Source organism: Haemaphysalis longicornis, unplaced genomic scaffold (genome assembly GCF_048455015.1).
Source record: "Haemaphysalis longicornis isolate Haplotype H1 unplaced genomic scaffold, Haemaphysalis longicornis Haplotype H1 scaffold_10, whole genome shotgun sequence".
In the NCBI taxonomy this organism is placed as follows: domain Eukaryota; kingdom Metazoa; phylum Arthropoda; class Arachnida; order Ixodida; family Ixodidae; genus Haemaphysalis; species Haemaphysalis longicornis.
Genome location: NW_027526204.1, coordinates 45942987 through 45969094, shown reverse-complemented (window position 1 = coordinate 45969094; position 26108 = coordinate 45942987). Strand labels below are relative to the sequence as shown.

General features: G+C 45.2%; 1 long non-coding RNA gene across 1 annotated transcript; it reads left to right on the top strand.

Moving 5' to 3' along the window:
- The first annotated feature begins 21002 nt into the window (after positions 1-21002).
- On the top strand, positions 21003-23683 carry LOC144158442 (uncharacterized). Its single transcript, XR_013320064.1, has 3 exons — positions 21003-21127; positions 21722-21787; positions 23473-23683. It is a non-coding gene; the product is annotated as an uncharacterized LOC144158442 (long non-coding RNA).
- The last annotated feature ends 2425 nt before the right edge of the window (positions 23684-26108 follow it).

Below are 26108 nucleotides of genomic sequence, written 5' to 3'. Positions count from 1 at the left end.
ACTGGAAAGCACAATTGATTCGCGCAATTGAAAAAGTGATACAAAATAAGCAAGTACCGGAAGATTCCCGTAAGAGCAGGATGAACCTGAAATATGTAAGTACAGCAGACAGAGCTGATGCCAACTGATACAGGCCTATTAATGTTACCTCGGTGGCATACAGGCTGGCAATGCAAGCCATAAAAGCGGAACTACAAGATTGGATAGATGGGTACGTCACACTGGGAGAACTGCAAAAAGGATTCAGACGAGACAGACGCTTAGAGGACAGTGTATTTGTTTTAACCCAATGCATATAGCTGTGAGTGGATCTAACGTATGTCTAACGTATCTTGAAAAAAATTTGCGGGTTCGTAAGACGTACCTTTAAGGCATTTTGCGAGTATGTCTAACGTACCTTTAGAAAAAGGGCTTCATTTTTCACCCCTCCCACCTGCCGATAGAAAGATCAACTTGCCAGAGCTTTTCCACCAACTAATCTATTTGTTTTCTTTTATTGAAATACTCTTACTCTTGCCCTGCATGCATTCACATTTTAGGTGAAAGATCGATGTTTCTTACCGCGTTGCTTGGACAGCTTGTGTAAGTGGCCTGGCTTAACATTTTGCGTGTGGGCTCTCCTATTGTTGTTTTGTTATTTTCAGGTTTTCGTATTGTGTGTGCGTATTCTTTATCTTTCGTAAGGCAAATATATAAATTCTTTAGGCTGCTCTGGTCGTGTTATGTCTTGTTGTAAGTAAACGTTTATTGAAACAAAGGAGAAACGTAGTATGGGAGAGGAAGCTATTGGCAGCGGGAGGCCATCTTAGTCCAAGAGAGTGTATACTGCAGACGCCCCAGGGTTCAGGGCCTTGCGGTCTTTGAGCTGGTAATGGGAGAAATTGTTTTCAATTGGTGCATTTATGTTGAGCGGCTATCTGCTTCTGACTAAGACTGAACTGTTATCAGATTCTCTAAAACGATGTCCATCATTTTGAAGTGATCCGGCATATACGGCGCACAAATATATGTGTTCCTGGGTTCGGAAGTTCCAGTAGCGGCAGATTGTAGAAATCGTACAGTACGTCTTTCTACTGTACACCTGTAAGGCGTTGAAACGACGGGCAAAACAATGCACATTCAATCTCCTGCTCCTCCACAGGTATCCGTTACAGCACATTGATGAATGCCACATCACTTGGAATGACAGCCATGGTTTTAAAGAATTCGGCCCCTCACGTCTGGTGTTTCATTGCTGTGCACTACAAATTTGAAAAAATAGCTTGACTCGGTGCCTGAAATCCGGCACAGTAACTTATAAATGGTGGATAAAATGGATGACCGCCCGGTCACACGCACAATGCACCCATGATATTTTGCAGATCTCCATATACTATGTTTTACGTAGGCTCAAACCATCAGGCTCAATTGTTATACAAAGAAGAGGAAAATAACCATTGTAATTATTAAGCGGTTTGTTCTACCATACAACATGTAGGGAAGTTAATGGTGCCGCGACTATTCATTGTTATATCCAAGGTTGTTGTAGATGAAGCGGATTGCATGAGTGGGTTGGACCGCCAATGTATATTGAACTGTTCTGGCAATGTAGACTGGACTGCACTGGGTTGCAGGCAAGTGTGCATCGGCGAAACAGGGAAGTCTTTGCGACGACAGACGGCGCACCAATGTGATGTGAGGAATAATAATCACACGATGAATGCCATAGCGGAACAAGCGCACAAATATTCCCACAAGACTGACAGGGACAGCACGGCTTTTTTGGCTCAAGAAAACAAAGTGTCACCCTGGCGGCTGTTGGAATCTCCTCCTATTCACTCAACGCAAGCCGCGATGAACTGGATGAATGGGAATTTGCCGGCAGCCCATGCATGCTCCTTATGTCACGGTCTGGCTAAATAATTGACGAACATACGAACATATCTTGGCTTACTCAGTGGACAAGGAACTAGGATGCGGTTCCGAAACGTCAAATATATTTTAAATGCAGAGCATTCTTTAACTCACGATGTCACCCGGCGTTGTCGGCGTTGGCGTGCCTCGGCGTCCGCAACAGCCGTTCCAGGTGCGCCCTCTCCCCAACTCCTCCTCTCCCGCATCACGCTATCCTCCTCGCTCTCAACAACAGGTCCGCACCCCTCCCCCTACACTATATAAAAAAATAATACTTCCCGGAGCCTGGTTTCGATCCCACGACCCTGTGGGCGGAACGCGAGGTACATGGTTCTCTTCCCACTGCGCCACAAAACCGACTCAGAATGAAAGGCTACGAACGCGCCTTATATCCTTGACTCACTCAAACTACGTCAAGAAGCTGCTGATACAACGCATTCACTACCACCAACTCCCCAAACACTAAACGTTAACGCAATACACCCACCCACTATGCGACGCATTTACTCGAGTCCCCCTCGCGGGGAGATGGGCCCTTTTTTATACGTGGTGAGTGTTTGCTTTTCTTTTGTACTCTCTCATGCCTGATCAGACGACCTTTCGTCGAACCCTCGATTATGCATCGCACTGTGAACTCCTTCCCAAGCGCCGTTGAAATCGAAGCTCGACCCCAGCCCACACCGACGCTGACACTGCCCACCCTTGAGGATGACTCAGTCGCCCCATTGCAACAGTGGTCCTAGAGTGACGCCCTCTTCGTTCACAATGAGTCTCTCGGGCTCTCGAAGCATGCCCTTTCCCCGCGTGGGCCGGACCGTGCTGACTGTGTTACCCGCTGCGAGGAGGTGGCGCATCTGTGACCTCGGCTATTAAGACCTCTTTGATGACACAAGTTTCCCCAGAAATGTCTTTTTTTTCGCAGACCTGCTATTAAGGTAACTCTGGACCACGCGTTGGGGACAATCCGCTTTCCCAGTGCGCACGAGCCGGCCACACCGGCGGCCTCGGGTCGCCCCAGGACGACCACCTGAACTTCGCTGCTGGACGCACGGTTCCCAATGCACAGTCCCCAAGGCACGGTCTCCTTTCTGCACTTCATTGTTTAGACGGAAAGGGTCAATTACATTTAGTTTATGCCGTAAGGTGTGCTGTCACAATAAAAACAAGAAAAGAAGTGGGGTGAATTGATTCGTTCTCCAAACAAGAAAAGGAAACTGAAAAAAGGACGCGGATAATATGTAGCAACAAAAACAGTTGCTTATAAGTATCGCCAGGCTTTCCCCTCGGAAGTACCTGAGCATACCTAAGTGGCCAAAAAAAATTTTAACAGCGGAGCTGTTGTTAATGGCGTTAAGTTAGCTGTTGCAGAAGAAAGAGAGATAAAACTTTGTCATCTTTGCGGAGCGTAACCACCCGAGAGGGGTGTTCCGGGTGGGCGTTTCGTCAGACGGCGGCCAGGATCCCATGGCCCCTGGCGGCGTCTTCCGCCACCTGGACGACCGCAACTTGTACTTGGGGAATGCAGCTGAGCAGCGCGCCTCCAACTGCTCGGAATTACTGATGTGGAATCCGGGGTTGGCGGACTGGGGTTTGAGATTCCTGGTTCAAACCATGTGTGTGAGTGAAGCAGCTGACAGTCCACAACATTTGCATGTGTCCTAGTACCTTTCTGGGTACTGTCGATTGAATAGGGCGGGCTGGGGAAAAGTGAATATCTGCAGCCTACGCCACGCTACTGATTGTTCTCTTGTGAGGGATCTGTGAGCTGCCCGAAGTGTAAGACGACTCAGCCTATAGCGCTGAGTAATTTCCTGATATGTCCAGAGCCTATCCCTTCCCCCAGTGTCAGATGGCACCTCTTCGGACTCGGAATCAGGCTGGTTGAAAAGTCCTCTGGCTGCCTCGTGTGCTGTCTCGTTCCCCGGAAGGGACGGGTGCGCTGCTTTCCAAACTAGACGGACTTGTCTTGCTGTTGTCTCAGAGCAGGTCGGTAGTATATGTGCCGCTTCCGTAGAAACCCTGCCTCTTGCGTAGTTGCGCAGGGCGGTTTTAGAATCCAATATGAATATGCCGGCACATGTACTCGCGATGGTGAGTGCGATAGCCACTTCTTCTCCCGTATCTGGGCAGGACGTATTGACTGAACACGACGATACCGCATTATCTTCGTGGTCAACCATCACTTCCCGCGCTTCGACCAGGGTAGCTCGCCATGTTTACGTAGCAGACCTCTGGATTAGAGTGGTACTACTTGTGCAGCGCCATGGCCCTTGCTTGACTACGCTCTTGGTTGTGGGATGGATGCATGTTGCGGGGGAGCGGTGCCACACTGATGTGTTCCTGAATTTCCCGATGTAAGGTGGGCTTGTGTCCATGTTGATGGGCGTACACACAAAACACAAGTTAGCCTGAATGGGAGTTTTTTGGCTGGAATACGTCTTTTAAACTCCCCACGGTAGGCGGCCTGCTCCCACGTGTGGTAGTATGATGGTGGAAAAACGGCCAGTTTACACCGGGGACCACAAGCCGTTGTAAATAGGTGCACGATTGTACCTCTTCACAAAACGCAGTGTCTAGCTGTGAATACTGCGTTTGTCATAATGGGAGTTTTAAAAAACTCCCACGCCACCTTTATCTCCTTCTCCTCCTCCTCCTTCACCTCTTCCTCCTCCACGCCTCCTTACATAATGGCTGCCAGTTGATGTCGTATGTCGTGTGAGCTCCAGCGTCCCCGAAAATTTATTGTCGATGTGAACTTGCGGCCGCACGAATGAATGTGAAGTGCTTCCCGGTAATCGAAGCGCGTTGCGAACATTGTGGAACCAGCCTGCACTGACGTCCGACACACTGCAACGTCGCCTCCGAGTCACCGACCTTCGAGCCGACGGAATACGCCAGCGAGCCGACGCGAGGCCTAAATGCAGTAATCGCTGAGTGTGGCTCGTTAAAAACAACGCGGTTGTGCTTGTGCGAGGTGGTTGAAGGTAAGATTTTCACGTTTTTAAATGCGGAATATTTCTTAGGCTTGCCTGGTCCTCCGTCGTTGATGGCGGCGCCGTCCACACGCTCACTGCGCATGCGCAACTCTCCTCCTTACACCCACAGCTCCGCGATACTACACTATAAATAAAATAAATAGTTAGCGGCGCCCGGTTTCGATCCCACGACTCTCTGGCCGCAACGGGAGGTACGCGGTGCTCTTCCCACTACGCTGCAAATCCGGGACAGGACGCGCCTTATGTCCTTGACTCATTCAAACTACGTCAAGAAGCTACTGATATAACGAAGGCACGCGAAGCTGAACGTCAACGGAAACGACGAACTGAAAACTTTAGAGGGGGATGCTGAATTTCCCGTGGGAAAGCTGTGGCGGGAAGCGCCACGCGCCTTGCAGCTCAACCAGCCCCGTCCGCAGCGCCTCTGATGCTGATTGTGGCAGGATGCCCCTAGGGATTGGCCAACCAAAGAATTCATCACGAGATAGGTTCGCGTTCAACCACCGTCATCTTCCCGTAGGGGAACCGCCGAAGAAGAAGAAGAACGAGAAGACAAAGCTGCGAAGAGGAGGGCGTGTACATTGCTCTCAGCCGGTGCACCAATGTCAACAACCTTTACCTCACCAAAGCTGACGGAGACTACCGATTCCACCACAGATACAACATCGACAAGAACATGATGGGCGAGTTTCGGCGCCTCGAGAACCACCGCCTACTCACCGTAACACAACAGCACTTGCGTGCCTTTGCCACCGGTGTGGACCCGGACGCGGAATTCCCTCTGGCGCTAGTAAAAACCAGATCACTCAACATAACGGCAACACAATGGAACCACACAGAACCGCCACGATGCTTCGCATCCTCATCAGGGTTCCCCACGGGAAGATGGTGTAATTTTTTCTTGTACCCAACATTTTGGGAGTCTTGTGCCCCTTCTTGCGTCAAATAAACTCAGCGTGTTTCCCGCGTCACTGCACGGGCGATTCTCCGCCAGTGGAGGTGAGCGTTGTGCGTGAAAGACGCCTCCATGCCCGGAACGTCATTCGGGAGGCCGAACGGTGTGAAAGCAATGCGTATTTGCGTGGGTCTCGAGCAGAGCACTCACTCATTCACTCTCGCGAGCAGAATGAAAACTGTCCGAACTCTGATTTTGGTTAGGCTGTGTCTGTGGCTTAGTGGCAGGCGAAGGTGAAGTTGGCCGGTCAAACGTCGCAGGGCGGCCGCTTTTCTTGAGAAGTACGTGTGGTGCCAGCCGCGCCTGCTACGAGGAGGGTGACTGGCGCATGCCGCCGCCGAATAATTGCTTTCACTGGAAAGGGAGAATGTCGGGGCCCCGTGGGAGCTCTCCGTACGCTAGGGGCCTGTAACTAAACCAGCAAACGCCATTCAAGGGAGCATTCTGTAGAGTCGGCGGACGACTGCTTATTTTATTTTATTTTTTTGAAGGGGGGCAGGCGCAGGCGTCACACCGACCGAAATTTTTCTTTAACTTTGCGTGAGGCGAGAGGGGCAGTGCGGAAGGTAAAACCTGGAGCTCGCTTCACGCAAGGTAAAGAGGGAAAGGAAGCATTTTGAGAAGTTGGTCGCCACAAGGGTCGCGCACGCTTTTGAACAGCACAGCACTTCGTTTTGACGAACTAGTGAGCGCAGGTGTATCGGACGAAAGTGCAAATTTGCGTAGCTTTAAATAAACATTCAGACATTACGGTAGGTTGGACACAAGAGTGACAAGTTCAGCGCCTTTACAGTGCCGTTTCTTTTTTTTTTTCCAGGTCAGATGCCCAATATGCTTTTGTAATTGTTGCCGCAGATTTAAAGCATTTTGCTATCCCTCTAATGCATGTGCTGCTGTGGCTTCCTGGAGAACGTGCCAGGAGGTGCGGCAACGTCAGGGTTTGGGAGGCAGGTGCAAGCAAACAGCGCACCGACGACATGCTGACCTATTTGTTTGCAAATAGCTTAAATTTTTTTCGTTGAGGAGTGTTGTACTAGATAAAGTTCTTACCAAGATACCTTGTGTTCTCGATGTAGGTGTTTTGTTTATTCAGTGTTTTTATTGTCTTATTAACGTGTTCACACGTTTACCGTACTTATGTAATTTCTTGCAATAAATTGACTGTGCAGAAAACAAACTTTTGACGTTTCGCCAATCAACCAATTGACGTTCCCACCAATCTATCTCCGAAGTTATCTCGCCTTCAAAATTTTGTGTCAGTGCCCCTTTAAACACCGAGCAAGGCGTCATGTAACTGTGGCCAAGCATAAAACTCCATTGCGAAACACTCGGCTATCCCAATATTCTCTGCGGAGAAAACTATGATCGCGATCATATTTTTGAGTGGACAAACTAACGCAACTGCTCGGGGCTATCCTAATGCTGGGAATTTTTAGTTTTTAGTTTTTAAGACGAATAGTTACAAGTGTGTACGACTGCAGATGTCACTCACAGAAGAAGCCTCAAGAAGGCTGGAAATGTGGCAAGACAGTATTTGGTGATAGGCCTTGAGCAATTACGGGCTTTAAAAACTAGGCGAACTAAAGATAAATTTATGTTTTTTTTTCTGAGCTTTATTGAGAGACCTCTCATAAGGCTTGACACAAGGCAAAATGTTCCTCTCTTTTGTATTTTACTGAAAACTAGATATGCCACGGCCGTTTTCAGTTATGTCGTAGTCGAAATAGGTTAATTGAAAATGTCGAAACTATGACATCGCTTTTGCGGAAATATTTTTTAATCGAAATGCTTAGATTGGATGCCCAGTCTTGCCTGCTCCAGTTCCAAACCGACATAGCAATTACACTGTACGCTCAATCAATCTTATCCTTGTATGTTTTCCTACGTGCAGGCGAACATCAAGGAGGCAAACCTCGCGAACAAGAAGTATCTGCAGCCAGGCACCAATGCACCACACAATCCCATACCTTAAAATTGCCTATCAGATGAACATCAGGCCTATGCGTTCGAAATGTTTAATAACTACGTTACCTCCTATCCGTATCCTTTGGTCTAAATTTCACTGCGATAGACGTGATGGCCGGCCATGGATACAAGTAGACTTAGTGAAAAGTACACTTCTTTTGCGTGAACTACTTTAGAGTTCCAAATAAATGGATTTTACATGAATGGCTATTTATAGAAACTCCACTTCAAACAGAATGCTTGCACGTTGCCGATAGAAGTTGCAGATCTGGAGACTGGTGTACGGGAACAAAGTTTGAGATGGGTTTCGCACTGAGGCTCTTTGGCGAGGTGAATTTGTCTTGACCGTATAGCTAGGGAGCATGCGACTACTATAAATACGCAAAATAATACGGTGCATTTTCTCGGCAGCGTGAGTTAAATTTACAACGAAAGTACCGTTGAAAAGCAGTTGGATTTTGTGTGGAATAAATATAAATATTTCCCCTCGAAACAGAATCGCAATGACACGTTTCATAAAGTTCTTGCAGATATCTCGCCGATAGAAGTTGCAGATCTGGAGACTGGTGTACGGGAACAAAGTTTGAGATGGGTTCGCATTGAGTCTCTTTGGCGAGGTGAATTTGTCTTGACCGTATAGCTAGGGAGCATGCGACTACTATAAATACGCAAAATAATACGGTGCATTTTCTCGGCAGCGTGAGTTAAATTTACAACGAAAGTGCCGTTGAAAAGCAGTTGGATTTTGTGTGGAATAGATATAAATATTTCCCCTCGAAACAGAATCGCAATGACACGTTTCATAAAGTTCGTGCAGATATCTCAACCGAATTGTGCGTCGTTGTTTTTTTTTTTTTTTTACGGAGCAGGCGAAAACAACCCAAGGAGAGGAGGTTGGCGGTTGAAAATTAACTAGTGGAAAACAGGATCGCACTTTCCAACGGCACATTTTAATTTCCTATAACAACGTGACGAGAAAACAACAGTAATTATAATCGAGGTGATGTCGAGGCAGTTTCTCTGCTTTTACAACAGTGTGTAACCTGATGTTGTTATGCTTGTATTCTTAGCAATGTGTGCATGAAGCCCCCCAGAACCAATGTAGCCTTTAGATAAGCATTTACAATGTGGCTCCTTACCAACTTGTTAAAATTTCTGACGCTTTCTAACATTGTATGTGATGGTATCAGAAATGAAATGCTAGACATGTCCGTTTAAATCCCTAGCCTTAAATATTTACGTGGTTGTGCAACATATTGCGTGCATTTAAGGGACGTTACTGCACTTAAAATGGTTTAAAATAGCTTTTCATCTAGGTTTTTTGAAGAACGAAGATTCTTTTCACAGCCATGAGCCATCAATATGCAGACTTTGGGAAGCGATAGGTGCAGAAATAAACTGGCACATAGCCGTTACCATGTCCACCTTGCCCGTTTTACGGATATACAGAAGTAATTGTAAGCCGGTGCATTCGACTACACAATAGCTCTACGTTTATCCTGCAATAAATTCCATAAGATTAGCAGTTGGAGGACATGTCTTGTTGGTTAAACTGAGATTTTAATAAAAGGCACATTTCAAGAGCATTTCTAACATTTATAATCAGTAGTGCTATGGAGCTACCGAAAAATATTCCTGTGCCTGACATTGCTCCCGCAAAAACGTTCACAAGAAAAAATTGCGCCCACCTCCCCGAGAGGGGAACCCTGTGTAGATGCGACGCATCGTGGGGTTCACTTGGTGTTTCCGTTGGATTGATTCTGAAATCGCGTGAAACGTGTCGGGAACGCGTATGATTATTATGTTTTATGATTATTATTATGTTTTATTCACCAATCTTGGTCAATATCTCTAAATGGTATGCTTGGGGCTTCGCTGTCGCAATGACCTTTACTCCATCATTGTTGCTGTAAGTGGGAGCTTCTTTTCTTTTATTGGAAGTGTTAATCATTGTCCCATCATGCGTTGTATCAGTAGCATCTTGGCGTAGTTTGAATGAGTCAAGGATATAAGGCGCGTTCGTAAAATCTGATTCTGTCTCGGTTTTGTGGCGCAGTGGGAAGAGCACCATGTACCTCGCGTTCCGCCCACAGGGTCGTGAGATCTAAACCGGGCGCCGCTAACTATTTTTTTTATAGTGCAGGGGGAGGTGCGGACAACGCCCTATGGAGGGACAAGGCGAGTGAATGAGATGCAGTCGCATCTAATATCGTTCTGTTCCTATATAACGCTCCCTCCCGGGCTCCCACGTTAAGTACGTTTTTATGATTCGCCTGAAACTGTCTCGAAGAGATGGTGCCGCCGAAGCAAACGTATTCTGCCCCCATCTGAATAGCCTCGAAATAGGTTGAGAGTTAAATCATCGAAGTGCGAACAAAATTTTTTTAACTCACCATAGAACTCAATTACAACTTTAATTTATTCACAACACTACTTTTCCTCAATGGGCGTGAAGCGATAATAAAGTGAGCTTTAAGCAATTACGCCAGGTATTAACAAATGTATTAGCCATCCTACCACCCAGCCCTTGCGTCGTTCGTCTTAGAGACTAGCCACCACCAAGAGTCATGACTGTGTGCATTTATTTGTGCCCATTGTTTCATTTTGGTCCACCATCAAAATTCTAGCAAACATTTTTAACTTTATTATTATTTTCTGATTTTGTCACTGCAGACATTTAGGAAATCCTGTAGTAGAGAATGTCAAAGTTTTTGATGTTTTGCTTTTTTAGTTATAACAAGATCCTTAAGGCCATAATAGAGTTGAGCGAGCTACCAAAGGTTATTTCCTTCAAAGAAGTCAAGGTTGGGCTTCCATTTAGCGTCTGAAGCCAAGCGTGTAAATAGGTGCAGCAGAGAAATATCACAGACAACGGGCTTTGGTACCTTTGGTATTAGGCTGGCTACCACGTAAACCAACAGCCAATGATCCCCGTATCCCTATAACAAAACAATCTACAAAAAATCACCACCTAAATCGCACACGCGTGCGTGACACACACACACACACACACGAGGGTGTTCCATCCGCCTGCGAAGAGCAGGGTTTCCTTTATAAGTTACCATGGCACGAAAGGCTGTAATGGTAATCAGTGAACTCGAACCTCTAGTGTCAATCGCAAAGCACAACTGTCAATTCAAAAGAATAGTATCTCGCGAATTTGCGATAGGAACTCGAAAATTTGAATTGGCACGTGTTTTTTGTTATCCCCTGTTGTGTGGTTTAGAAACATATGTCTCCTGCCCCCCCCCCCCCCCCATTTTTTTCTTTCATTTTTTCCTCTTTCTTGTGGCATGTGGTTCACCGGGCTTGTATAAATCGGATACCCCTGACCAATAAAACCTATGGTTTGTATAGTCAGCGCAACAGTGTGCGTCTGTCTTCCTATGTCTAATTCGTCAAGCTGTAATTTTTGTTCTTATACGACTATGACACCCGGCAGAATTTTGGACACTATGGTGGTGCTATGTGTAGACGGACTTAGGGCTTGAAGGTTGGCCGTTGCGCAGTGCAACAATCTCCCGGCCTAATTGCCCTGCACACTCTCAACAAGGGAAGGGCACAGTCGGTGCTTCAAACCTCCTGAAGGCTCCCGAGAAAGCGACATTTCTTTTGCCCAGCCTTGCATCTTGATTAATCTACCGACCGGAAAATACTATTGCAATAACGCTGCACAGTACTTTCACCAGGTTGTGACCGCGGAGGTAGGATGTGTAACGCGTTTTTGATGGAGGCGAAAAGCAAAAACGCCCGACTCTTCGAGATTTCGGCGCACATTAAAGATCCCGAGGTGGTCCAAACTAATCCGGAGCCCTCCACTACGGCGCTCCTCATCACCTGAGCAGCATCGGTACGTTCAAACCCACAATCACATCAGACAATCAGATCCGCGTTTGTAACGTCTTGATTCACCTGAAGGGGCAAAGTGCGCAAAATCTTGCGAAGCTTAGGGTGAGTATAAAAGAAAAGTTCGAATGACACGTACCACACGTTTTCAGCAATGGGTGGTCGCACCGTTTCGTCATGAAACAGTAACCATTATTAATTTTTGAGGTTCAGTTTCGGATCCGGTACAGCGGCCTTAAAAATTAAAGGTCCGGGTTCGGATTCAGTACCGGAAAAAATACCGGTTCGGCTGCGGTTCTCGGTTCTCTTCGGTTCCGGTTCGACACTATGGTAGATTATTTATTTATTTATTTATTTATTTATTTATTTATTTATTTATTTATTTATTTATTTATTTATTTATTATTGAGCAGTTTAATGTTCGGGCTATGAGGCGCGCCGTAGGGCAGGAGGGCTACCGGATATTATTGACCACCTGTGGATCTTTAACGTTCACAAAAATCTCGAGACACGGGCGTTTCGCCTTTTCTTTCCATGTCAACTGCGCAGCCACCACGGTCGGAAATTGAACCCGCGTGCTTAGGCTCAGCAGCACAACGCCCTAGCCACAGAGCCACCGGGGCAGGTCCGCAAATTTTTGCAAGGCGCTATAAGGTCAGGCTTTCAATCCTTTAATCTCTCAAGTTTCACATGTGCTTTAAGAGCAAAATAAGAGATTGAAAAAGGTTCAAGCACAGTGAGTATCCGCTTACGCTACAAAAACCTGCAAAAGTAGCCGGAGTACGACCTCGACTTCACGAACTTACGCTTGTTTTCTGTGGATGTATTAATAAGAGTACGAAGGTTTTACTCGGGAAATAAAACCTTCTGTCCTACTATTCACAGACATTCCTGCCTCTTCCTTGCTTTTTCTATTGCTTATCCAGGATAGGGTTCTTGGTTATAATTCGATGTCGAGCTTTTGATTGTAAACTAGCAAATGTGTAGTTCTGCGTTTGATTCCATGGAGACACTCGCCATTGCCCACAAAACAGTACTCAACTATTCTACAACAAAATTTGTCTTGTAAATTAAATATATGTGACCCCGTAACGCCTTTGGTTTATTCGGCGAACGCTCATGCCATTCTCCCGGGGAATACAATTTACTCCGCCAAGAGGCCACGTGCAAAATAGGCTTACTTTTCTTTTTGCGTAAACCGCTTCGATCCGCAACGTAAGTACGTGCGCCTTACATTCTAGTTCTGCTTTCTGAACAACTATTGTTATTTAGTCAGCTTTTACTTCAGAATTATTGAATACTGCCGGTCAAAGAACTATATTGCTCAATCCGTTTACACGTATCATCGAATAGCCAGAGCGCGTAGCGCCACCAAATTTATGGCGATGTTAATGAGTCTTCAAGGTTCCGATTAGAGCCCAATGATATAAAATTTTCAAACGCATATGGACCGTCTGTATGTAGCATGCAACTTTAAGAAGGTATATCGCTGCCTGGTGACGTGGTGCCTGGCTGCAGAGCCAGTTTCCTGTTACGTTTCCCACCGCACATATACAGCCACAAATGGACAGATGTAATACGACGTACGATATAATATATTTCGGTAGAAAGCTAGAGAAGTAATACTTAGATAACGGCAGAAGGGCCATCCAATTACAAACTCAGATGTTATACTAGGACGGTTCGCAGTTGATTCGGGTTATAGAGTTGTATCTCCAACATAAAAAAACAAAGTTGTTCAGAAATAGTGGGCATCCAATCCACCTATTTCAATTTAAATCTGTTCCATCAAGCGATGTCATGCAGTTGGGGCATTTCCAATTTACCTGTTTCATTTCTGACATGATTGAAAGTTTCTGTCGCATAGCCATTTTTTTTTGTAGAACAAAGCAGGATTGAGAAGAGTTTTTTTTTTTCAGACTGAGCCCTACTTCGAAACCGGAACTAAGCTAAATTTGGGTATAAAAAATAGTACTTGTAAAAAGCGTTCATGCGAAAACACGTTTAAAACACAATGAACCAAGTATACAGATAATCACGAATGGTTATTTCGATTCAAAAACCAGCCAAGTATGCGACCTGTTTTAATCAATATAAGCCAAATACACACAACCAAAGTGCGATCACTGTGCGAGCTTCGTGATCATGCAGCCAACAGGGCTGTCACATCGTCGCTTCGCGCCTCCACCTCTTGCCTTGTTTTGCTGTTTTCTGGCGTGTTTACTCCTTTCAAATGGAAGACGACGGCAACGAAGAGATTGGTGGCCGGTTCGTTCTTAGAAGTGGTCCTGGACTACGTAACGCACAATGAACGCGAAATGAAGCACTGCAAAAATGCGCGGACACGAAGAAAACGCTCAAGGGACCTTTTTTTTTTTTGCCACCTACAGCAAAAAGTTCCAAGAAGAAATTTCTGGTGACCTCCGATAACAAATTGTGGTTCTTTTATTGTAATTTTTTGCGCTTCTGGACAACCCGGGGCTTGTCCTTAAACAACTAGGAGAACCATGGAAGCATCATGAAGAGTTCAATTATTTTCCCGGTGTTTTCAGGAGATTTCAAAATAAATAAAGGGCAGCTGACTAACTGGAAGAGTGCAGATGGTGCCAAGGTGACTCTCCTTCTGTCCACATTTAGTAGTGGTGTCGACACCCAGTGACCTCTGTTCCAGTGCAGCAAGGGATTGCAGCTTTAAACTGACAGTCATGTTACATATTTTGTGCATAGTAGTTCGAAACGTCCTCAAGTAATACTTTTCTTGCCGCTTATCAGTAGCAAGTATCTGTGCAATAAACGACTTCTTATTCAAAATGGGTCAAATCCTGCGTATCACATCTGTCTGTGCCAGATCCTAATTTTACAAATACCTACCTCAGGACGTAATGCAGCAACATTTCTATTTCAGTGCTCCCTTAAGATCCTTTCCTCCCTTCTACACCAAGGCAGAACAATATTTCTGTAGCTGCAGCCATTATTTCGCTAGCAAAAAAAACGACGTTTTTCTCAACGCCATCTAAAGTGGACATTGGCTCGTTTTGAAAAAAACTGAATAATTTGCCGTGTTTTATGCGCTTTACTACGTGGCTGTCATCTGAAGTATTAAAAACCCTAAAACAATCACTTCTTGTTTGCGTTCTATTAAAGCACGACATTGCGCCAGGCTTATTGTCAGCTATTTCCTAGACAAATTTCGAGCCTTCTTTGTGAAATTCCTTATAAGTGTAGACTAACTAACTACGATGTTCAGCAAAAAAATTTACCGCTTTCTATTAAATTCCTACTAACAATTGTCGCTTGCACACTGAGTAAGATATGTACTTTGAGAAAAAAGAACTTGGAATATACAATCTCTGGGTTACTCCGTGCGGTTGAGCTTTATTTGAACTCTTTATAACTAGGATTGCAAGAAAATTAAGATAGCTGCACGAAGTTTCTTGAGATATATTTTTACGCCCCCAAACACAATTAAGAAGTCGTTCTAACGGTTTAAATAACGCAATTAACCGCAAAGTAACGTAGTTATCTACGACGCTCACCTTCAGTGACAGAACGATATTCACCCATCTCTCATACATCTCTAATTGCTCCGCGAATTTGAAGTTCTGTCCTTGCACTAACCGCGTATATCTTGAAGGCAATATCGCAGGGCGTGTCTCCATAATTTGCTGGAATCTTTCCTGCCTCCTGGCACGATTTCTTACATTTGCTGAAATAAATCTTTAAAGTGTGAATGTTACCAATTTCAACAATATATTTATGTAGCAACCAATCAAACTCCTGTTTTTATTTGAGAAACAAATTCCGCGGTGTTCCGTCTCTTTGGACTAAAACTTCTGGTTGTGCTTGCGGTCATCCTAGTTAATGATGCAGTTTTTTACTCAGACTCGTGTTGCTAGGTGTCACAAAGCCTTCCCATGCTTGACAGCATTTGTTAGTTTTGTTTTTGTTTTTTGTTAGCTATGCTTCTAGGAGTACAAGGGCTGGTTGGCAGTTTTTACCGGTGTAGTAATCATTCGCTGCCCGTACAACTTCAAAATATTTCAGAATAACCGCATAGAATGTTTTCCTGTATTTACACAGGGTTCACGACAAGGGATTAGGGCAAAATGTGTTGTTCCTTAATTTTTTAATCAGCGAAGGACCTCTCAGTATTAGCATTTCATAAGTGTGCGAGTGAGACATTATTCAGTATACTAGGCAGAACAAACTTCCTCTCTGAAGTTGTGACGTTAAGCTGAATCAAAGACAAAGGGAATCTCAGGACGCTTAAGCGCATATTTTTAGTTCTGAATGCCAATATTCCCCAGTTTAACGCCACTGGGTGCTTTTTCGGAGGGGTATGTCGAGCCTGCAGACAATGCGAATTGGTGATTCAGCCGTGAGCCATCGAAATGCAAATAAAGAACTGCATGCGTTGAACACAGTAGTCTGAAGACCATAAAGCCCCATTTTTGCCGCTCTTCATCCAAGTTGCCCTTGCGCCAATAAACTGCGCAAACAAATGTACCCAGTGTTTGTATTTGTTTTTGTTTTTTCTTCAAGGATTCGACGACATAGATAATAACTTCCTCCCGGCGGAGTCGCAGCAACTTTCGTCGTGGTTTGAAAATAATTACGTCGTGGGCAAAGCAGGCCAACTGCCGGGCCAAGTTATGATTCAGACACTGCGACGATTGCCTCCACAGTTGTGATCTCCCATCATTTGATAGCTGCAGGGCAGCCACGGGGAAACTATGCCGTGGTAAGATGATGGCACAGTGGCATTGTCAAAGCTGTGGGCACGTAACAACCGGGTTTCAGCCTTTTCCCAAACATCCTGAAGCAAGAACATGAAGCGACTGAACACTAAATGAAACCCCTGTTGCGGAGCCAGAAGCCTTCCAAGCAAAGAAAAAAGCAATCGTTGCACGACATAAAAGCTGCATTCGCCTGAATGGCCGTCATATGCCGGTCAGAGATTTCCCAAGAGCAATAGCTCATAACCTAATGGGCTGATAGCGTGCGTGCTTGTTTCGCCTGCCCATTTTTCACCCATCCTGGGTCAATTTTTGCGTCACTCATTTCGCTCTAATAAAACCAATCAATATTTCGCTTCTGTATAATCTTCGTTGGTTTTCTGAGCCAAAACATGTTGGTGGAACACAACGTGCGGTTTTAATTCAGGTCACATCAGTAAATGGTTTTGAACAAGAAGAGGGGGGAGCTGGATGAAGCAAACATAAAGTCTGAATGCAGCCGCAACAGGATCGAGAAAACTCAACTCAAACACTTTGGCGCACCGATGGCAAATGCGTACTTTTCAGTAAAAGAGTACCTCCGATTCGAAAAAACGGTGCTCGGTGTAACGGCTTCCACTAATGGGGCATCCCTTCGATGAAGTGGCGCACGATAAAATAAGGAGCTGGAGAAACTTTATTCAAACGTAACTATGAGCTAGGCAAAGGTCCGGGATACTTAACTGTACGCCGTTCTATCTATACGGACATCGATAATACGGCGTTCGATGAACTATCCCGGACCCTTCCCTAGCTGGATACCGTCCATTCTAAGATTTACAAACAACACAAATACTACACTGGACAAACACACGACATAGAAACACGCTACCAGCGCAAGAGGAAGGTCTTAAAAAATTTTAGAATATGTAATTTCGGGAAAATAAGCCAATATACCTGTTACGCTCAACCCACCGCTCGTAAAAAAAATTCCCCGCATTTCCCCGAGGGGTAGAATGTGAAAGTGCGAATGCACGAGTTGAATTTGCGTGGTTCGGTAATGTTCGCGAAAGAGAGATCACACACACACACACAACTACAAAGAAAGAAAGATGCATTTATTCACACACACCTATTTGTGTTGTCGTTGTACTTGATTGCTAGAGCGGATCTCAGCTTTGAAATTTCTTGTCAGTACTCCTTTAAGCGGGTGCATTAGCCCTTCTCACACCCGATTCTTGGCCAATCCCCCACGTGGGTATGTGCCATGTCAGCGGCCAGGCAGCGCGCGCCCATCTCCCCCCATTGCCAAGGAAGACGAGGAGATTCCTGGCCAATCCCCCACGTGGGTATGTGCCATGTCAGCGGCCAGGCAGCGCGCGCCCATCTCCCCCCGTAGCCAAGAACGACGAGGAGCGCGCGCACCCGCAGCTGTTGCTATGCGGACGGCGGCGGACGCTTCAGGCTCGCTTAAGAAGTGCATTCGCACTTAAAAATATTTTGCTGCAGTCCTAATTATGTAATACGCCAAATCAGGGTCTTCCTCTGATTCCCGAATTTCAATTTCCGAGGGGAAACAGAGTCCTTCACCCCCTCCTCACCCCGATTTGCACACGCGATGGGCTCGAAGCAGCACTGCTCCATACTATACGGCATAAGTGTTTCCTTTAGTTTGTTTTAGTATTCGGAGGACGCTGGTCACAATTCGAAATTATGAATTCTATGACGCACTCTAAAAAATATTCTGTGAATCACGTCAAGATGCGCCAGCTATTTTTTTATTCCTGCCAACCTTTTTAGGGCCTCTTTTCCCTACATCCCCAATCCTCACCAGAGAACAATTTAGGCAAATGTAAACGCCTGAAAAACTCTTTGCCTTTTAAATAAAGAGCCTTCTGTCTCATCTTTGGAGAGAAAAGTTAGGCAGATTACAAATATGCAACGTATATTAGGCAATGTATATTATGCAATATGCAATGTATATTACAAATTTACAACGCTTCCTAACTTAAATGCCAGACTGGTGAGAAATATCCGAAGTGCACGTGATACAAAAAGTAAGACAGGCAATCTTTTTATGGCTTTTTGAGGTGCCGTGAAAGGATGGGGATAATATATGAACATTGTCGTTGTGTGCATTAGACTTATTCATGCGAAGAAAAGTGCATAAAGTGCATTTATGGAGCAGATCATATAAACAGATACATGCACGCAAACGTTGATATGCCGCGTAAATTGTTCTGATAAGATTTTGCGAGCAGATTGAATTACTTTACAAATAACCCCGACAGTTTGCTTCATTTCTCCGTGATCGCAATTTTCAATCCGATTGTGTACATACGATGACAATGCTTCTACGTTGGCTAGACTATTTCCACGAGTCAATTTCAGGCAAATCATTATAGCGTATTGAATGTAGGAACCCGCTACATGTTGGTCGACATAGATACAGAGGTTGCGTGTTAGGATCATGCTTTCGGGAACAATGTCGTGTACGGGGTGATTTGTTCTTCGACTGAAAAGTACAACTGCAGTCGTAAACGTTTCATTCGGTCTTCAAACGTTTCCCTGAGTTACATTTCCGCTCAGTCAAACACCGTTACAAGGACTGCCCTTTTCACGCTTTTTGCACTTTCGTATAAAATAACTGTACTCCACGGTAGAGTTCACCCTCTTCCATTGATGTGTGCATCCATATAACTGTTGACAGGCTTCTGGAAACGTCTAATGAGACAGTTAGTTTTCTCCTGTACATTTAGGATCCCAAAACATTCACAATTATGACCCATGGCTGTAAACAAAAGCAGAGTGTATAGCACATCTACCTGATATTCTATTCTACAACAATCTTGGCCCCTAAATCCTGTCAAAATTGACGGAATACATGTATCACAATGCCCGTAAATAAAAAGCAAAATTTTGGAGCCAGCCATTTTTATTGACCTTTCACGTTTTTCATTTCTCGGCTTTCATTACATAGCGGGACCAGTTGACCGGTGCAAGGCAGCTTTTAAGGAGTGCGACATTCTCCAAATATTTGCAAGGCAATAAAAGATCACGCTATGATTCCATCCCTGAAGTTACACAGCGGCTAAAAAGCTCAATGACAGATTGCAAAAGCTTCAACTACAGTCAAGATCCACTTACACCAAACAGAAATTCCGTAAAAACATCCCGAGTACGACCTCGACTTTGCAACCTCATTCTCGACTTCTCGGGATGTGTTGACGGTAGTAAGAAAGCGTTTTTACAAAATAAAACCTTCTTTTCTTCTATTCCAGGAGATTCTTCCCACCTCCGTGCATTTTTTTTTTGCTTACTCCGGAATGCAACCAAAATGATGCGACGATCCTTTGGGCCTGTGGTTGTCCGTTATCAAATGTGGGGTTTTTTCTTCTGCTTCGGCAGGACAATTCTACTACTCCATCCCTAAAAACCCAACTGTTTGGTCAGAGTCCGTTTTTAATGGAATCTACCCCACCCCGTAATGCCGCCAGTTTATTCTGACAACACTGGTGCCATGCTGTCCTACGGGTAAGACAGTTTACTCAGTGAAACAGCCATAGTGTACAACACTTTGCAGTTTCATTCAAACAAAGCTCGTTATGCACCCGCGGCTTCGATAGGCAACGCACGTGCATCTGCAGTGTAGGAATACTCTAAAGGGCTGCTTGCGTTTACTCTGGTTTTATTAAAGCGAACGTTTCTTTGCCTCAGTGGTTGTGACCGCAAGTGAAAACGCACTGAAAGAAGGACTACTTTACACAACTAGAGGACACGTGATGATGATGATGGGTTCACCACGGAGACTCATCAAGCACCTAAAAAAACGCTTCCCTTTGACGGAATAGATGCTGGGTCCCCCGCATAATGAAACCGACAATTCCGACATGTTCAAAGCGGTTCGGTTTTAGACTTTCACTTAATATTCATGGGATAAAGCTTAAAATGGCTTTCATTTTATCGAATTACTCTTGCACGCCGGTCGGTACTTTTCTATTCCTCCAATGGTGTCGCCGATTCACGACTGCATGGACTCCAGCCATATTTAGGGAGATGCAGTAGAGTGGACCAAATATCAATAAAAGGTAGCCTAATCATAAAAAACTTAAACGACTATGCACTAGCTGCCTCTGATATGAACTTTTAACAAACTTTCGGGTTTTGTGGTAAAATGATGCCTGGCTACTTTTTTTGTTGGTGAGGTAGTTTTCCGCGATGTTCCTTCTGATCATAGTAAGACAAAAAATGGTGAAATTGATACGTCGTGCGCCCTAATTGCTCTGTCGGGTCTGAACTGGAGCAGAACTATTTGTACCGCGTCAGAAGGATCATCCATATACTGACAAAACGTCACACAGGGCCGGTTTCAAGTTATTTCGGATAATTTAGTTAGCTCTGCGACGTTGCAGACAAACTTGCTTTTTGGGAACAACTGGCATCCTATCTGAGCACTGCAATTAACGAAAACGTTTCCAGAAAGCGATCTCATGTTGCACTGGCATTTCCAATTACGCTGTTCCGCCTCCAACATACTTAAAAAAAGGCCTGACATCCTAATCTTTCAAAAAGAAAATGAGAGAATACGGAATAAATTTCCTTTCTGCCGGCAGCTTCGTAAATTGCTGTCATCAGAAGTTGAAAAATACGCAAAAAAACAATCACTGGTTCGCGTTATAAAAGCACGGTATATTTCGCCAGACCTATTGTCAGCTATTCCCCAGAAAAACTCACAGCCTTTTTGTGAAGATCCTTCGGTAAGTGTGGAATCACTCGCTCTGATCAATACAACAGGCGGAATAACCGTTTTCTTCTAAATGATTTCCAAGATTTGTCTCTTGCCGGCTGAAGTAGCGATGTATTTCGAGGAATAAGAACTTAAAATATATATTTTTAGTGCAGAGTCCTACACATGCCTTTCATTTGGACCATTTACAACTGTGATTGCAGGAAACTGGAATCTCCCTGAAAAGCCGTTAGCAATATTTTATTATGTTTGCACTTACAAACAATAAGTCGCGTTAACTGTTTAAATAACCGAACAAACGGGAGAAATATCCGAATTAAAATGGTGCGCTTGCCTTCCAGTGAGAGCACAGATTTTCGTCCATGGGAAATAAATTATCCCTAATAAATTTTGAATAACTCATCCAGTTTGAAGTAGTGTCGTTAAACAAACCATATGTTTAAGGATTCGTCATACGATGTGCGTTTTTTATTAATATTTCTGCTTTTCATAGCATTTTTTCAGCTTCCCTGTGTTTTATTCGACTAAATTTTTACGCTGCAAATTTCAAAAATCCTAAGTATATCATTTTTAACCATCAACGAAAATTCTGTTTTCATTTCAGATACAAATTCTACCATGTTCCGTCTTTTTGGACTCCAACTTGTGGTTGTGCTTGCGGTCATCCTAGGTAACAATGCCGTTTTTTACTCTCATTTATAGGTGACACGGAGCCTTTCCACGTCCGATAGAATACTTGCTTTGTAGCTCGGCTCCTAGGAGCAAAAGGGGTGGTTGGAAGTTTTTACCAGTGCAATTATTATTGCCTGCCAAGAAGACTTTCAAGAAATGCGGAGTAAATCCAAAAATGGTTTTTGGCCTATTGAAACCCAGTACTCCGAAAACGCTATGGGTCCAAAACCGTCGCTGCCTAATTTCAGTATGAACGAATCACATCTAATTATAAGCTTTTCAGAGGCGTGCGAGTGAAACAATATTCAGTATATAAGAGCAGAACTGGCTTTTATAGCGCAGCTACTGGGTACCCACTGTTGCGGTTTCGCTTCACCGACGGCCTCGGTGTAGTCCCGGGGACGAATAGGACACCGAAGATAGACAAAATACGCCGAGCAAGAAAGTGAAGGAGGAAAGAATGGCGAAAATGTGAGGTGGGGGGGGATGCCCAGGCCGCGCAAGACGTGTTCGGTGGCTGAGTTTTCACATCGCTTTCGGCCTCGTTGTAAGGGGGTGAGTGAAGAAGACGCCGAAGAAAGACTGATTAGATGGAGCAAGAAAGCGGAGGCAATTATGGAGAAAGTGTGACCGGAATACGGTATGGCGAGACCGTGCGAGATGTTCTCGGCGGCGGCCACGCGCTGCAGAATAACGCCACAATAGCGCGTGCCTTCCTGCGTTCGCTGACGACGCCATTACTTCCTGAGATGCAGCAACCATACGTGGTCACCGAGAAGACTGCAATTCCTGCTGCGCTCGAATTTTGCAAAGGTTATCGTAATCGACACGGATTTTTTTGTCCTGGAAACTTTGAGGTTATCCACAAATAGGACCACAGGGACTTCGAGGATACCTAAGCACTTTATTTGAGTTCTGCAAGCAAATGCAATATGGTTCGGTTGAACACCGCTCCGTGTCCTTTTCACGAGGTATGTAGACACGGCAGCCAATTTGAATAGGTGAGTTGGCCTTGAGCCATGGACGACAGAGATCATGTTCACTTGCCAATCCCCTTGATGGATCAATGAGTATTTTCCTTCGTTATGTTGAGTGCGCAGCCCAACTGCGATTACTTAATAAGCAGTGAAGTTCTGACAGCAGCCATTGTCGCCCTTGGGCAGTACCGTTAAGTGCGTATATGACAATTGTGGGTGAGATATGTTGTTGTCCCCGCCAAATGGGAATTTTTGAATCGGTAGTGAGCTGTAATGGGAGCTATTATCGCTTCTGCCCAATGTGCCTGAGCGGCCATCTTGTTAGGCCTATTTTACCATCCAGCATCAAGTAATACAACATAAAATTAATGACATGGCAAGCCCTGTCAACCTCGCTACACGTCGGCTGCGGGTACGGGTTGACCACGGTAGACCTTGAAGCGTACATTATTAACTCTGAGGCCTCACATACCCAACGGGAACGGCAAGCCGACGCACACACTCATTCGCAGCCATAGGCCACTTAGGTCTTGCAAGTCCGCGATCCCAGCCAACGGGATCTGTATTGCAGCAGGTGACGTAATATACCAGCTAATAGAATTACCGTAGTCACGCCGATGACCCAAACAGAAGGTTTTTGCAGAACGGGCTATTGAAGGATGTCGCTTCAAAACTGCCTTTTTGTTTCTTTGTACGTCTATTGCAGCCATGATCGCCACCCCGGGTGCTGCCCTGGGAGGTGGAGTTGGTGGCACCGGCGGAATAGGCTTCCGTGCAGAAGACGCCATGGCCCGCGCCGAAGAGACTGCCTCGCAGTAACAGAAACCGCTTGGTGCGCTGTTGAAGCAACAGCTACAGTGGTGGTGGAGAAACCATGAAGATGATGCGATAATAAATGGCTGCAGCTCCTGAACATACACGAACTAGTTTTCATAAACATTTTGCTGTCCCTGACGTCCTAACTTCTGGTGATGGTTGTGAAGTGCTTGGTTAGTGGTGCGTCACCTCTTGATGAAGTTCTCACTCTATGTTGTGTATGTCAAGGATATTTTCCAAACACGATGCAGGCTACGCAACACCGACAGGTGTGCTTCATGCGGTCGTACCTTACCAGTCATAGTTATCACCGGCACAGAATAGTCCATATGCCGAGTGCTGGTGTAGAAACGTTCAGTAATTAGCTTCATGTCCTCTGATTACGCAGGGAAGGGGGTGTTCTGAAAGCTGTCGTGACACACGGCTTGTGAAGTCTATTCGCAGCAAATCAGGTATCTGCCGTAGCTAGTTCCCTCTTTTGCTCCTTTGCACGCGACGAGTGCTGCACGAGAACATCGATATTTCCAACCCAAGCGCTCTCAATTTGTTTGGGTGAACGTAGTTACAAGTATCTTGTTTTTACACAGTTTGATGGCATCCGAAGAAGTCTGTTCGAAAATATCTCGAGAAATCCTCGGATGAGAAGGCTATTTGGCATGCCTGCTCTCGGAAAAGCTATTGTTGTGAGCAGACAACACTCTTGCCACCATGGCAGCACTCGACTGCCTCGGGCTTACCCGAAATACCGCGCTTGGGCTGTTTGACATCCCAAGGTCTAGCTTTGCCTAGCTGTTTGAAGCGAAGGTCTAGCTTTCCCTGAACTGCCAGAAAAGCGTAATGGCGGCGTAGGGAACTACCGAGGACGCCCGCTTGATGGCGCTTTAAACAAGGCTTTGTAAACATGGCGGATGCTTTTTGCACAGGCCGCTTGAGCTCCTCAAGAACATGGCTGCCCTCTCACGGCGGCCGCCGGCTCGGTGCTTCTGGTGGCTCCTGGCTGGCACGCTGGCCGCGTGTTTAGTTGCGCCGCGCCAGTGAAGTGATGTTATGCCAGGTGACCAGATGGCCTCGACTGGCACAGACCGCAACGAGCAGCAAGTGAGAACAAATCGTTTATTGACATCCGCAAGTTTGCAGAGGCCAGGACATCATTTAATTTCGATCGCTGCAATTTTACGTCGCTTTCGTGACAACTTTGTTTTGCCATAACAACTCGTTCAATTGCGCTAAAATTTGGAACGAAGGGCACATTGCTTCCAATATTCTGCTGCCCATATCTTTTTTTTTTCTTTTTGGACGTCGCAATAAGTTACGAAGAAAACAGACGCTTGGAAATTCTCTCGGACTAACGCGATAGTTTTTGGGAACGCTATCGCTTACTGCGGACATATCGACATTTGAACGTAGCAATGGAACTAAAATTCGTGAGCGAGTGTTTGAGGCACGGCGTTTTTTCTCTATCTTTTTGGGGGGTGCGGCAGGCCCCAGTCACACGCTAAGCAGCATCGCAAGTTAAAAAAAAAACAAAGAAAACACCCACCGTATTAAAAAATATTTATCTGACTTTCTTTACCAACACTCTGAAAATTTTAAAAGTACTCCGATATGTTCTGTTGAATAAAAATTGCTAAGTAGTTAATTGATAACTAGTTTAGTTACAGTAATGCTTTTTGCATGCCCCATTATTATACTGGATGCTGGCATAAACAGTAGCTTTACCGTTCAACAATAGGATGTACAGGTGGCCACTGAATAAACCGGACCAAGCGAGCGGTGCGCAAAAACTAACGACGCGACATCTTCCGTCCCAGCGCCTGCTGTCGAGATAGCGAAGGGCGCATGCGTGTCCCTCCCTATAGTTTGTGCATGTCCGTTTCCTTGATTTCGGCTGCAGCACTTCGTTCCTCTCGAATGCGACGCGCGGCGGCGCCTTGCGCGGCGCGCCTAACGAGCGGCGTGGTGCTTGGAAGCAGCTGGCATCGTGCGGCATGCGCTGATGCCGCGTAACTGTGCGTTCATCTGAGAATGTTTGCTGTGCCCTTTTTATCAATTTATTGTCTGTAACACATACTGGCGTTGAAGAAAGGCTACGATAAAGGTTCACACATGACTGAACCATTGCTGGTCGTTATGCGACGAACAAACAGTTGATGTCAAAAACTACATGTAAACAGCAATGGTTTATTCGCTTCGGAAAAATAGACCGATATACACAACTGTGCGTTGCAAGCGAACTGCTATCAAAAAGCATTGAGGTGTTTCCTTCCATGTCACCTATTGTACAGTGATAGCTATGAAGCGTATATAGCATGAAACTCGTCCTGCATGGCCATATTCGTGAAGAATGCCGCCTCACATTAGGCCTATATTCTAGGCCTATATCTTAGGCCCATATTCACATTAACATCAAGTAAACTTAACGTTAAGTACAGTGACATAGCAAGCCCCGTCAAACTCACTACACGTGTCAGCTTCGGGTACCGGTTGACCTTGTTAGAGCTGAAAGAGAAACTTTAGGCTTGACGT